The sequence below is a fragment of the Pteropus medius genome, unplaced genomic scaffold (assembly GCF_902729225.1).
Source record: "Pteropus medius unplaced genomic scaffold, Ma_sr-lr_union100, whole genome shotgun sequence".
Classification (NCBI taxonomy): Eukaryota; Metazoa; Chordata; class Mammalia; order Chiroptera; family Pteropodidae; genus Pteropus; species Pteropus medius.
This window is the reverse complement of record NW_024354886.1, coordinates 1,014,666-1,028,173: the sequence shown is the minus strand read 5'-3', so window position 1 is coordinate 1,028,173 and position 13,508 is coordinate 1,014,666. Positions and strand designations below refer to the sequence as shown.

The 13,508-nt window shown below is 34.9% G+C and overlaps 1 protein-coding gene across 6 annotated transcripts in view; it reads right to left on the bottom strand.

The window, feature by feature from the left end:
• Positions 1-13,508, bottom strand: part of KIF6 (kinesin family member 6) — a 369,244-nt gene that overhangs the window by 227,010 nt on the left and 128,726 nt on the right. The window lies entirely within an intron of this gene.

The window sequence follows — 13,508 nt, the reverse complement described above, 5'->3', positions numbered from 1 at the left end:
TATTTTTTCCACTTCTTTTTCTGACACTTCATTATTAGAGTATAGAAATGCTATGGATTTTTGAACGTTGATTTTGTATCCAGAAACTTTACTGTATTTGCTTATTGATTCTGGTAGTGTTCTTGTAGAGTCTTTAGGGTTTTCTATATAGAGAATAAATGGTGACAGTTTGACATCTTCGTTTCCAATTCGAATGCCTTTTATATCTTTCTCTTGTCTGATTGCACTTGCTAGGACTTCCAATGTTATATTGAATAACAGTGGACAACCTTGCCTTGTTCCTGATCTTAGAGGGAAGGTTTTTAGTTTTTCACCATTAAGTAGAATGTTGGCTGAGGGTTTGTCATATACAGTCTTTATTATGTTAAGGTACTCTCCTTCTATATCAATTTCGTTAAATGTTTTGATCATAAATGGATGCTGTATCTTGTCAAAGGCTTTTTCTGAATCTATTGTTATAATCATATGTTTCTTATTTTTTAATTTATGTGGTGTATCACATTAATTGACTTGTGTATGTTGAACCATCCTTGTGCCCCTGGGATGAAGCCCACTTGATCGTGGTGTGTAATCTTTTTCATATGTTGCTGTACTCGGTTCATTAGTATCTTATTTAGGATTTTTGCATCTGTGTTCATGAGAGATATTGGTCTGTAGTTTTCTTTTTTTGTGTTATCCTTACCAGGTTTTGGTATCAGAGTAATACTGGCCTCATAAAATGAGTTGGGAAGTATTGCTTCCTCTTCAATTTTTTGGAAGAGTTTGAGGAGAATAGGTATTAAATCTTTGAATGTTTGGTAGAATTCACTGGTAAAGCCATCTGGCCCCGAACTTTTACTTTTTGGTAGGTTTTTGCTGATTGTTTCAATTTCCATACTGCTGATCGGTCTATTTAGATTTTCCAGTACTTCTTGATTTAGTCGAGGAAGGGAGTACCTTTCTAAGTACCGGTCCATTTCATCTAGGTTATTAAATTTGGTGTTTTATATAGTTTTTCATAGTATTCTTGTATGATCCTTTACATTTCTGCAATATCAGTCATAATTTTCCCTCTTTCATCCCTGATTTTATTTACTTGTGTCCTTTCTCTTTTTTCTTTAGTGAGTTTAGCCAGGTGTTAGTCAATTTTATTTACCTTCTCAAAGAACCAGCTCTTTGTTGCATTTATTTTTTCTATTGTTTTTTTTTTTGTTCGTTTGTTTTGTTTTCATACTCATTTGTTTCTGCTCTAATTTTGGTTATTTCTGTCTGCTGACTTTAGGCTTCATTTGTTCTTCCTTTTCTAGTTCTTTTTTTTAAAAAAATATTTATTATCATTTAGGCCTACAGCACGTGGTCTTCCTAGGTGGTCTCCCATCCAAGTACTAACCAGGCCTGACACTGCTTAGCTTCTGAGATCAGACATTGGGCTTCTTCAGGGTGGCATGGCCATAGACCATGGACCATGGCTCCACTAGGGCTCGAACCCAGGAACTTCTCTGTGTAAAGCAAACGTGCTAACCACTACACTATGGAACCATGTCCCCTTTTTCTAGGTTTTTAAGATGAAGCATTAGATTGTTTATTTGGGCTTGTTCTTATTTTTGGAGATAGGTTGTAATGATATGAACTTTCCTCTTATGACCGCTTTTGCTGTGTCCCAAAAGTTTTGATATGTTGTACTATCATTATCATTCATTTCTATGTATCTCTTGATCTGTTTTTATTTCTTCTCTGACCCAGTTATTCTTCAGTAGCATGTTGTTTAATCTCCATGTATTTGTGGTTCTTCCTGCTTTCTTTTTGCAGTGGATCTCTAGTTTCAAAGCATTATGATCAGAGACTGTGGTGGTATGATTTTTTCAACCCTCTTATATTTGTTGAGGCTCTCTCTGTGTCCAAGTATATGGTCGATTCTTGTGCATGTTCCACGTACACTAGAGAAGAATGTATAAGCAGCTGTTTTAGGATGAAAGGCTCTGTAAATGTCAATTATGTCCAGTTGATCTAATGTGTCATTTAAAGATATTATTTCCTTATTGACTTTCTGTTTGGATGATCTGTCTATATCTGACAGTGGGGTATTTAGGTCTACTATCTACTACCATAGTGTTTTGGTCTGTTTCTCCCTTTAGTTCTGTTAGTAATTGCTTTACGTATTTTGGGGCTCCCTGATTGGGAGCATAGATATTAATAAGTGCTATGTCTTCTTGGTGCATGATTCCCTTTATCATCATGATGTGTCCCTCAGTATCTTTCTTTACCTTTTCTATTTTGAAGTCTATTTTGTCCTATATTAGTATTACTACTCTCGCTTTTCTCAGAATGCCATTTGCTTGAAATATCATTTTTCACCCTTTCACTTTGAGTCTATATTTGTCTTTGGAGCTGAGCTGTGTCTCCTGGAGGCAGCATATGGTTGGGTTTTGATTTTTGATCCAATCTGCAACTCTGCCTTTTTATTAGTGAGTTCAGTCCATTTACTTTTAGGGTGATTATTGAAATATGAGGTCTTTTTATAGCCATTTTATCTTTTGCTTTTTGGTTGCTCAGTCTTTCCATTGCTTCCTTGTCCTTGTGTTTCTGTTTTCTTTAATTTGGTTGGCTTTTGCAGGTTTTCCCTCTGGTTCTTCTGTTTTATGTTATATACTTCAGTTCTGAATCTTTGATGTGTGGTTACCATTACGAATATATATATATAAAACTATGGAAAGATCTTAATTTCTCCTTCATCCATTTTCTTCTGCATGTGCCTTATCTCTTTTCCCCTTTGTAAATTTGGATCTTTGAATCCTCCCCTTTCAGTCACTATTATCTCAATTTGTCCCTATGTATGTTGAACGTTCAATACTATCTTGCTATAGCAATTCTCTTATTATTATTTAAGCTTATAATGCCCTCTTCTTAGTAAGGGTTGCGCTTCTCTGCTTCTATTTGCCTGATAGTCACTTCACTCCTAATTATGCTCTTTTTTTTTGTTCTTTGTCTTTTGTGGTTTTTTTTTTTTTTTGGTCATTTTTTTTTTAGGTGAGCTCACCCCTTTCTGTATTTCCTGTAGTGCAGGCCTCATAGTGGAGAATTCCCTCAATTTTTGTATGTCTGGAAAGATCTTAATTTCTCCTTCATATCTAAAGGAGAGCTTAGCTGGATACATTATTTTAGGCTAGTAGTTTCTTTCACTTAATAGTTTAAATATTTGATTCCATTCTTTTCTGGCTTGTAAGGTCTGCGCTGAGACATCTGAGGATAATCTAATGGGTTTTCCTTTATACGTCACCATTTTCTTCTCCCTGGCTGCCCTGAGATTTCTGTCTGTCATTGACTTTTGATAATTTTAATACAATGTATCTTGGTGAAGGCCTTTTTGGGTAGAGGTAACTGGGTGTTCTGTTGGCTTCTTAAATTTCAAGCTCTAGCTCATTCCTTAGTTTTAGGAAATTCTTGTCAACTATTTGTCTGAAAATGCTTTCTAATCCGTGCTCCTTTTCCTTGCCTTTGAGAATGCCCATTATTCTTATGTTTCCTCTCCTGATGGTATCAGCTAGTTCTTGTATTTCTCTTTCATTATTTTTCATTCTTCGGTTTCCCTCTTCTTCCTTCTGATTTATTTCTAGATTTCTGTCTTCGATATCACTGATTCATTTCTCCATTTGGTCGAGTCTATTTCTCAAGCTTGCCATTTCATTTTTCAACTCTTGCAGTGTGTTTTTTATCTCCAGAAGTTCTATTTGGTTCTTTTTGAGAGTTTCAGTCTCCTTGCTCTGCTCATCTAGTTGTTTTTTCAATTCCTAAAATTGTCGATATGACTTGTTTCAGAACTCACTGAGTTTTTTCAGAAATACCATCCTCAATTCTCTGTCATTTAAGTTGCATATTTCTATGTCTGTAAGCTTATTTTCTGGAGATTTTTCTCTTTCTTTCTGAGATGCCTTGTCACCTTGGTTGTTCATGATGTTTAATGGACTATTTCTCTGCCTGGGCATTAATGGAAGTGTATTCTGTTGTTTTTCTAGAAAGAAGATTTATTATATAATGATCTCTCTTTAGCCTGCTGCAATAAAGGCACTTTTCTTTTGGCTTCCAGTAGATGGCATCTAAGCCTCTTGGATCCCTGTTTTATATAATGCCTTAATAATTCCTTTATATAATGCCTTTATTTTCTTGTAGATATTTAATCACTCTTGCTACCCTCAGTTTCAGCCCTTGTCAGTGTTATCAACAGTTTTAGTAGCGTTTGCTCAGATTCCCCTGAAGCTCCGCCACTGGATGCATGGAACTCACAAACTCTCCCAGGCAGGGCTATTCAGGGAAGTTGCCACACCTTCTTCCCTCCCCCTGACCCTCTCCCTACAGGTAGCTCCAGTGGCTGCAAATCCAGCTTCTTTGTTTCTCCCAGCCCACTGCTCGACACCCAGGGTTCTGACCTGTGGTAGCTCTTATGTGCAGATTCCATATTCAGACGTGATGGTGTTGCAGTTTGGGTAATTTTTTGTTGAGTTTTAGATGTTCAGCTTATTGTTGTTTCAAGAAGAGAGATCTGGGGACATCTTTCACTCTGCCATGTTTCCTTTCAGTAATTAATTAATTGACTGAAGTTGACTTGCTGTTTGAAATTTAACCTGTACAATTTGCTTAACTTTCTGGGTCAATTTAATGGATGCCAACAACTACTTTGTAAAACCTAATTACTTCCACTCTGAGCCCGCTTTGTCGTCTCTGGCCGCGAACACAAACACACACAATCAAGCTGCACTGCCACTGCCGCTACTCCCGTGTCTGCACCAAGCGCCGGGTCACCGACTCTGGCCATTAGGTTTTAAAGCTATTCTAATAATTGTGCAGTATTATCACATTAAGGTTTTAATTTGATATCCCTCATGACTAATAATGTTGATCTTTCATGTCCTTATTTGCTATCTGTATATCTTCTGATATGTCTGTTGAAATATTTTGTCCATATTATTGTTTGTCTTATTATTAAATTATGATGATTCTTTAAAGTATTCTGGATACAGGCTTTGTTACATATGTGTTTTGAATATGTTTTCTCCCAGTCTATATTTTTTATACTTTCTTAACAGTATCTTTTAGAGAGCAGACACTTTAAATTTTGATGAATCCAGTTTATCATTTTTTTTTTCTTTTATGGTTTGTGTTTTTTATGTTCTATAAATTTTTGCCTAACTCAAAGTCACAAAGTTTTTCTCCTATCTTTTCTTTTAGAAGTTTTTGTGTTTTAGTTTTACATTTAGGTCTATGATTCATTTCAAATAAATATCTGTATATGGTGTAAGGTATGGGTTGTTATTCTTTTACGAAGCTGTTTTATCTCTCTTTGCATTTCTGTGAATTTCAGAAATAGCTTGTCAATTTCCATACACACACACACACAGACTTTTGGAATTTTGATGGGATTGCATTACATCTATAGATCAATTTTGAGAGAACTTATATCATAGCACTAAATAGTCTAATCCATGAATATGGTATATCTGCATTTATTTAAATGTTCTTTGATTTTTACATCAACATTTTAAAGTTTTCAGCATACAAATCTTGCACACATTTTGTTAGACTTATATTCTTAAGTATTTTATGTTTTTTTTGATGCTATTGGAAATGAAGCTGGCTTTTTATTTCAATTTCTAATAGTTTGTTGCTAGGATATAGAAATACAATTGAGTTTGTATATTGACCTACAACCTTGCTAACCTCTTTTTATTACTTCTAGTAGCTTTTTTTGTAGATTCTTTGGGGCTTTCTACATAAGCAATCATGTTGTCTGTGAATAAGATAGTTTAATTATTTCCTTTCTAATTCTTTATATCTTTTACTTACTTTTCTTGCCTTATTGCACTGACTAGATCCCTTAATATGATAATGAATAGAAGCGGTGAGAAAGAAAATCTTTGCCTTGTTTCTAATTAGGGAGAAAGAATTCATTCTTTCATTGTTAATTATTATATTATCTATATATTTTTTGTAGATACACATTATAAGGTTGTGGAAAGTTCCCTTGTATTCCAATTTTACTGAGAATTTTGACCAGGAGTAGACATTGAATTTTGTCAAATGCTTTGTCTATATCTATCGAGATAACCAAATGGGTTTTGTTGTTGTTTAGTTCGTCGATATGGTGAATTACATTGATCGACTTTTGAATGTTAAACCAATCTTGCGTTCCTGGGATAATCCTCACTTGGTCATGATTTATTATCTTTATATTTTGTTGGACTCAATTTGCAAACATTTTATTAAGTATATTTTATCCATGAGGGATGTTGGTTTATAGTTTTCTTGTAATATATTTGTCTGTTTTTAATATTAGGGCAACATTGGCCTTGTAAAATGAGTTGGGAATTATTCTCTCCTTCTTTGTTTTCTGGAGAAGTTTGTGTTTAATAGCTATTATTTGTACTTTAAATGTTTGCAGAATTTTCAATGATGCTATCTGAGTCTGGAGTTTTCTTTGTTAGAAGGTTTTTATTACAAAATAATTTTTTTATGTAGTTATAGGACTCTTCAGATTCTCCATTTCTTTTGAGCGAGCTTTGTCTGTGTCTTTAAAAAATTTGTCAAATGTATCTAAGTTAGCAAATAAATTATTCTAAATCATTCATAATATTCCCTTGTTATCCTTTTAATGTCTCATATTTCTACTTAGTTTACTATTACTACTCTGAGCCATAAAGGAAGGGAGATGTTTTTTCCCATTGGAAAATATCTGAAAATGCAATATTTATCTTTTTAAAATTTTATTTAGTTTCAAGTATATAATACATTGGTTAGACATTTATATAGTTTATAAAACAATCCCCCTAATTGCTCTTTCTCTCCGATGGCTCTCCACCTAGCCATTACATTAATGCTATCTGCATTTCCCATGTGGTGCTCCCCATCCCTGTGACCATCTGTCAACTGCTAATTTGTACTTCTTTAACCTTTCACCCCATTCTCCCAGCCCCTCAATCTCCCTCTCCTCTGGCTATCACCAGATTGTCCTCTATATTTGTGAGTCGTTTTTGATTAGTTTGTTCTTTTTATTCCTCAGATTCCGCATATAATTGAAATCATATGGTATTTATCTTTCTCTGTCTGACTTATTTCACTTAGCATAATAACCTCTAGGTCCATCCATGTCATTGAAAATGGTAGGATTTCATTTTTTTCAATGGCTGAGTAATATTCTATTGTACATTTGAACCATAACTTCTTTATCCAATTGTCTGTTGATAGGCATTTAGGCCACTCTCATATCGTGGCTATTGCAAATTGTGCAATATTTAATTCTATATAAATAGGTACAATGGGAGGGAATGGGGGTAATGTGGCTAAATAAAAACATAAATTCAGTTGGCAAACTGTCTACAGTAAGTTTGAGTGTAGGGAGATGTGGTTCTGTAGATCCTGATTATTTCCTACTTCAAATCAGATCAGAGAATTTTGGAGTGGATTTTTGGTCTTCACTACAGCATTATATCAATTCAATATCAGTCCTCCCAAATTTATATCTTCAGTCTCAATCTTCAATTCTCAATTTCAGAATTCAACCCATACATTCTATATTCCTTCATTATGTTAAGAATTTAACATTTCTTATCCTCAACCAATTCCTTTTCCTACTTTTTTCATTCCTTGATAACTGTTTTAAGTCTTGAGCTTTTACTATTCTCCCTTCTTTATATTTTATATTTGTAACTATCACTTCTACTGAGTCTTCGTCAACAAAATCTCTCACATTTGTCTCTTCCTCTATTTTCACTGTCATTACTTGAGTCTTTTCCCTCATCATCACTCCTAACCTGATTGAGGTATCTTTCTGATTTCTCACTCCTGCTGATTCTATTCATTACTATCAGAGTAGTAGCCATAAAAAAATCTTCATAATGTAAATTCTTTCATGGTCACCCTAATAAAATTAAGACTCTTGTTTTATTTTTCTCTTTGTACTTTCTGCTCTCTGAAATGCTCTGTATTTTAGTAATTCATCTTGTTTATTATCTCTCTCCCCACTAGAATAAAGCTCCATAAAGCAAGGCCTTTGTTCTGTTCATTCCTACATTCTAGCACCTAGAACAGTGCCTAGTATAAAGAAAGATTACCATAAACATTACTGAATAAATGAATGAATTGCAATGCTCTCAAATCACAATGTTTCCTGGTCACCAAATAAAATAGTAGTGCCTCCACATATGGTTTTCATAATCCATCATGAAGTCACCATTTATCTTCTAATCCTGTTCTTCAATTCTTCCATAAGAATCTCAGGCTCCTGCCAGGCCAATTTCAATCGGAGCCTCACTAGTGAGTTCTTCTTATATGCAAGCTCTCACACTGGCCCCTTGCTATTTTCTCCCTTCCTCATCACACTGTACATTCCCTCTCAGTACTACTGTTTATGTATTCCCTTTCATCTTAGAATAGTACCTTCTTCCTCTTGACATCCTTTAAGGATTATTTAGCTTGCTCAATGGGTGATATCTGCAACAACTCCCCCATTTCTGAATTCTTACATAATGATTTAGCTTTTCAGTATCATAATAAATGAGGAAATAATGTATTAAACCCTATGTAATAAAATGATATTAGATTTAAAAACATGTAGCTGAAAGAGTAGAAAGATAGCATTTAGTCCAATTCTCTCACTTTACACATAAGGAAACAAGCCTAGAGAACCATTAAAAAACTAATATGAGTAGAATTAGAACTATAAGTAAAGTTTTACAATTCTCAGTGTTCATTTATTCTTTCCACTAATATACGCTCTTACTCTCTGTTTTATATATACATATATACGTGCGTGTAAATGTGTGCATGTGTGTCTATGTATTACTTCCCCAATAAAACTGTAATTTCTTGAAATTATTTTTTGTATTCCTGAATCACCTAAAGCACCTATTAAAATGATTAGCATCCAGTAGGCGCTCAAAAAATTCAGGTTGAAGGATTTATTGACTTGCAAAATGTAACTAAGAGAAGTCAGAGAAAGACAAATACTGTATGAACTCACTTATAAGTGTAAAATAAAAAATGTTAAACTCAAAGTAACACAGATTAGATTGGTTGTTGCCACAGGCTGATGGTTGGGGGAAATGGGGAGATGTTGGTCAAAGAATACAAACTTCCAGTTAAAAGATGAATCAGTTCTTTCAGTTATTCACCAGATAGCATGGTGACTATAGTTAACAGTACTGTATTATATACTTGAAGTTGCTGAGAATAGATCTAAAATGTTCTCACAATACACGTGTGTGCACGCACACACACACAAATGTACAAAAGTAACTATCTGAGGTGATGGATGTGTTAACTAGCCTTATTGTGGTAATCATTTCACAATACATATGTATATTAAATCATCACATTGTACACTTTAAATTTACACAATGTTATATGTCAATTATATCTCAATAAAGTTGAGGGAAAAAAAAAAGAACAAGATCCAGATGTTTGGAAGTTTACTTTGGGCGGATTTAAGCCCATGAGATCCAACGCAATTCTATTTCAAAAGTAAACTGTTGCTATGCTGCAAATATTCTACTCATTTAGACTTGTGCCAGAATATAATGCTTCCATCCTAGCCAGAGAATTACAGGCTTATTTATTTTTTATTTTTTACTTTATTTTTTTACCAGAAGAAGAAAGAGGTATGTGTTTAGAGAACTAATCGGAATCAAATCTTCACCCAAGAAGTTCTATATAAACATTAACTTGGCTATACAGCCTTTATCCAGCTGTCTCTCTTCAAATTTACACAAGCCAACCCTCCCCTCCCCCTCAAAAGATGTAAACTAAAAATATTCCGATAATGATGCTGACATCTAAAATCCTCTTCAATTGAAGCATCCAAGTCAATGCAACAAATGTTTACATTAAGAACTGATATGTTGGGAAATAGTTCAAAAATTTTGATAGGACTAGACATCAACAGGCATCTTTATATTGTCCAATGCATATTACATAGAATATATTATCTACTAAATATCTGCTTTCTGACACCCTTCACAGAATCCTTGATGGGAATGTCCTTATGCCATAAACCCGGTTAGTATAAACCCAAGAATCAGCAGGACAGAGAAGCAGACCAGAGCAAGAACATCTGCCCTTTGTCCTGCCAGGCTGTGGGGCTCTTCTTTTCTCCAATAACACTATCCCCCACCCACTCTTGTTACCTGGGGATTCTGGGCACAATGAGAGGACTGAAGCTGATTCATATCCCTAAATAAATGTACTGGGACCCTAGAAGAAAAAGAAGCAGTCTAATGATATGAAATAGTAGTGCCACATTAGGGGCAAATTTTAATTGATCTCTTTTACATTAAGATGATAAAAGTCCCTTAAATCTGATGAATTTAAAGTTGTACCAATATTCAATTTAGCTAATTATGGCAAAACATAACTACAAAAACAATATAACAGAAATAATAACAAAAACATTATCTGAATAATCCACATTGGCAGTATGAATAAACACCAAAGTTACTAGATTGTTGGGAAAACATATGCTTTGCTTTGGCAGGGTGGATGCAGTTTGCAGCATTTATTCTCCCTAACTGCTGATCAGAAATCATTAATAAGATATAATGTTACTTAGTATATTTATCGTGACAACAGAGAAATCATTTCATTGGGAACTGTTGAAACTTACTTATCAACACACAAACTAATTTTACATAATTCCTGAACTCAAAAAATTAATCATTACTATCTCTGCAATCTCATGATTTATTTAAATCTTTCATAACACTTACATTCTGTATCATAATTACTTGTGCTCATATCTGTCACTGAAATTAAACTGTGAAGCCCTTGAGAGCTGGATCCAGGTATTGTTCATCACCGTGTGCCTCAAAGGGCCTAGAATGGATTTTTGTGAGTACTAGAGGAACAATAAATGTTGAAACAATGAAAGAATGAATGAATGAACCAATTGCTCAGAAAAACTAACGGCAACCCTACATACTGTCTATATAGAACTTGTTCCAGTTGACATTTGTATATTTGTTATCTGTAGATCAAAGGAAACCAATTCATAATCTGAGTCCTTCATTATTTTAAATCTGTTGTCACAATTTTATTTCTCTGCGTTCTACCCCCCCAACTCCTGTGAAAAGCACATTTGAATGTTGTCAATAACTTTTAAACAGAAACATCCATTTATATAATAAATGGCAAGTGAGTAAAAGATATAATGTAAATATAATACAAAATTAGGTATCATGAAGAAAGTATAAAAAAATTGTTCATTATTTCTTATACTTTATACCATTTTTCTTTTTGTGAAAGTAGTCTGTGGGAGTCTTTTAAGAGAAGATCTAGGGTGGTCATTCTGGATGAAAGTTTTTGTATGTCTGAAAAACACCTTTTATTTCACCTTCGCATTGAGTACTTATTTGGCTAGACTCAGAAATCTCCATTCGAAGTCCTTTTTTTGTTTTATTTATTTATTTATTTTTGGCACTAGAAATTCTTGTTTTTAGAATTGCTGATAGGAAGTCTGCTGTTAATCAGATTCTTGACTGTTAATAATATTTTTCTTCTCTGATAACTTTTGGAATTCTTTTTTATATTTTAAGGTTCTAAAAGTTTTCTATAATATTATTATATTGCTTAGCACATGCCAACACTTTCGTTCTGAAGTCTTGTGTTGTTTTTTTTTTTTTTTTTTTGTTTTTCAGTTCTAAGAAATTCTTAGATATCATTTCTTTAACTATTGGCTCCCCAAAGCTATCTCTATTTCTCCTCCAAAAACTGTTTGTTAGATATTGGTGAATCCAGAGCTATTCTCTATGATTCTTTTAAACTTTTTATCTCTTTATCCTTTTATATTCTGGAAGAATTACTTGGTCTCGATCTTTCTTGCTCACAAATTTGCCCCTTCATTTTTCATTTTGTGATTGAGCCACCTATTAAATTCACAATCTCAACAACTGCATCTTTTTTCAAAATCTCTCGATTCTGCTTTATAAAAATCAAGATCCTATTGTTGTTTCATGGATATATTACTATCTTTTATATCTCTAAAGATACTAATTGCTCTTCTTGTAAAGTTTAGTTCTGAAGCCCTCCAAGCTTCCTGTTCTTGTCTTTCTCGATGTTGGCAGTCCTCATATTTCTAGTAATTCCAAACTGTGAGCTCTTATTTTCAAGATTCTCAGCAACTTCAGCTTGGGCAGCCAGTCGTAGATGAGGGGCTGAAGTAGCCATGGGTACCTGTTCTCTTTACTTTTCTCAGTGAGAACTAGGGATGGACAGAGCTATAGATAGCAGCTGGTAATCAGAGCTTATCCAGTCTCTCTTTGTCCTGGGCAACATAAGTTACCTGAGGCCCTTCCCTATGTCTCTATCCTAAACAGGAACCTAAACACTGGGTAGAAAAGTGAAAAAGTGTGCAAAATTCATGGGACAAACTGCTCCTGCCACAATAGCTCTACCAAACCCTCATTGGCTGTTCCTGCTCTCTCCTCCTCCAAGTGCCACCACTTCTGGACTTGGAGACTTGATGATACTGTGCTCGTGTCTTGGGCTATCCTTTCTCTTGCCCATCTGAGCCGCATCTGTCAGTCTCGCAGGAATTCCTTGAACTCTCTAGTCCCTTGAGAAATTTACTTCTTGTTCTTGGGTTCTTGTTCTTGGCTAGAGATTCAAATGTTTCTTCATATCTGTTCTACAATTCCCCCGATTTAGTGCACTGGAGGGAACCTGCAACATATACTTACTCAATCTGACATCTTGAAACCATCACATTCAGAATTTTACCCTTAAACTGTGCACTCCTGAGCCATATGCATGGCACACAGAAATTAGAGAAAACACTTGTACTGTTTGATATGCTGGTCATTTCCCTTTTTGCTCTTAGATCCAATTTCTACCCTTCTCTGACTCTGCATCGTGGGAAACTACATTCCCTGACTCCTTTTACAACTGGCTTTTGGGTAAGTTCGGCCAACGGGAGGCACTAGGGGAAGACTAGAAGGGGAGATGAGGGAGAAGCTAGGGCTCCCTGCAGGAATTATGTCTCTCATAGCACCTGTGGCTCTTCAGTGGCCCTAGCTTACATCAGGCAGCATTCTCATGGTCTAGCTCCTGCTGGTCAGCTCCAGCCTTAGGCTTTGGTGACACAACCTTCTACCATTGTCCCTTTGGTCCTAAGGGTAGGAGCTCCTGCTGTCCCTGATCTCTGGGGTGCTGCATCATTTCCACAACACTATCTCCTGTGCCATACATTTCCTATATTACATTCCTTTTGTTGCAAGGCCTAGAATGATTTTATCTTCCTGGCTGGACCTTGACATGGAAATCAAAATTCTGAAGAGACATCTTCAAAGTTAATATTTGGTAATTCCTTTCTTTGAGGGGAAGGGAGCATCGTAGCAAAGAATTCTCAACTTGAGTTTTTCAATGTCTAAGATATTCCAAGTTATTTCAAGGAGTGACATGAAATTCTTTAAAATGTGAATCTGGGCAATATATTTCAGGTTAACTGCATTTATGCCACAAAGCAGTTTTGTAAGGAAAGCCTTAAGGGT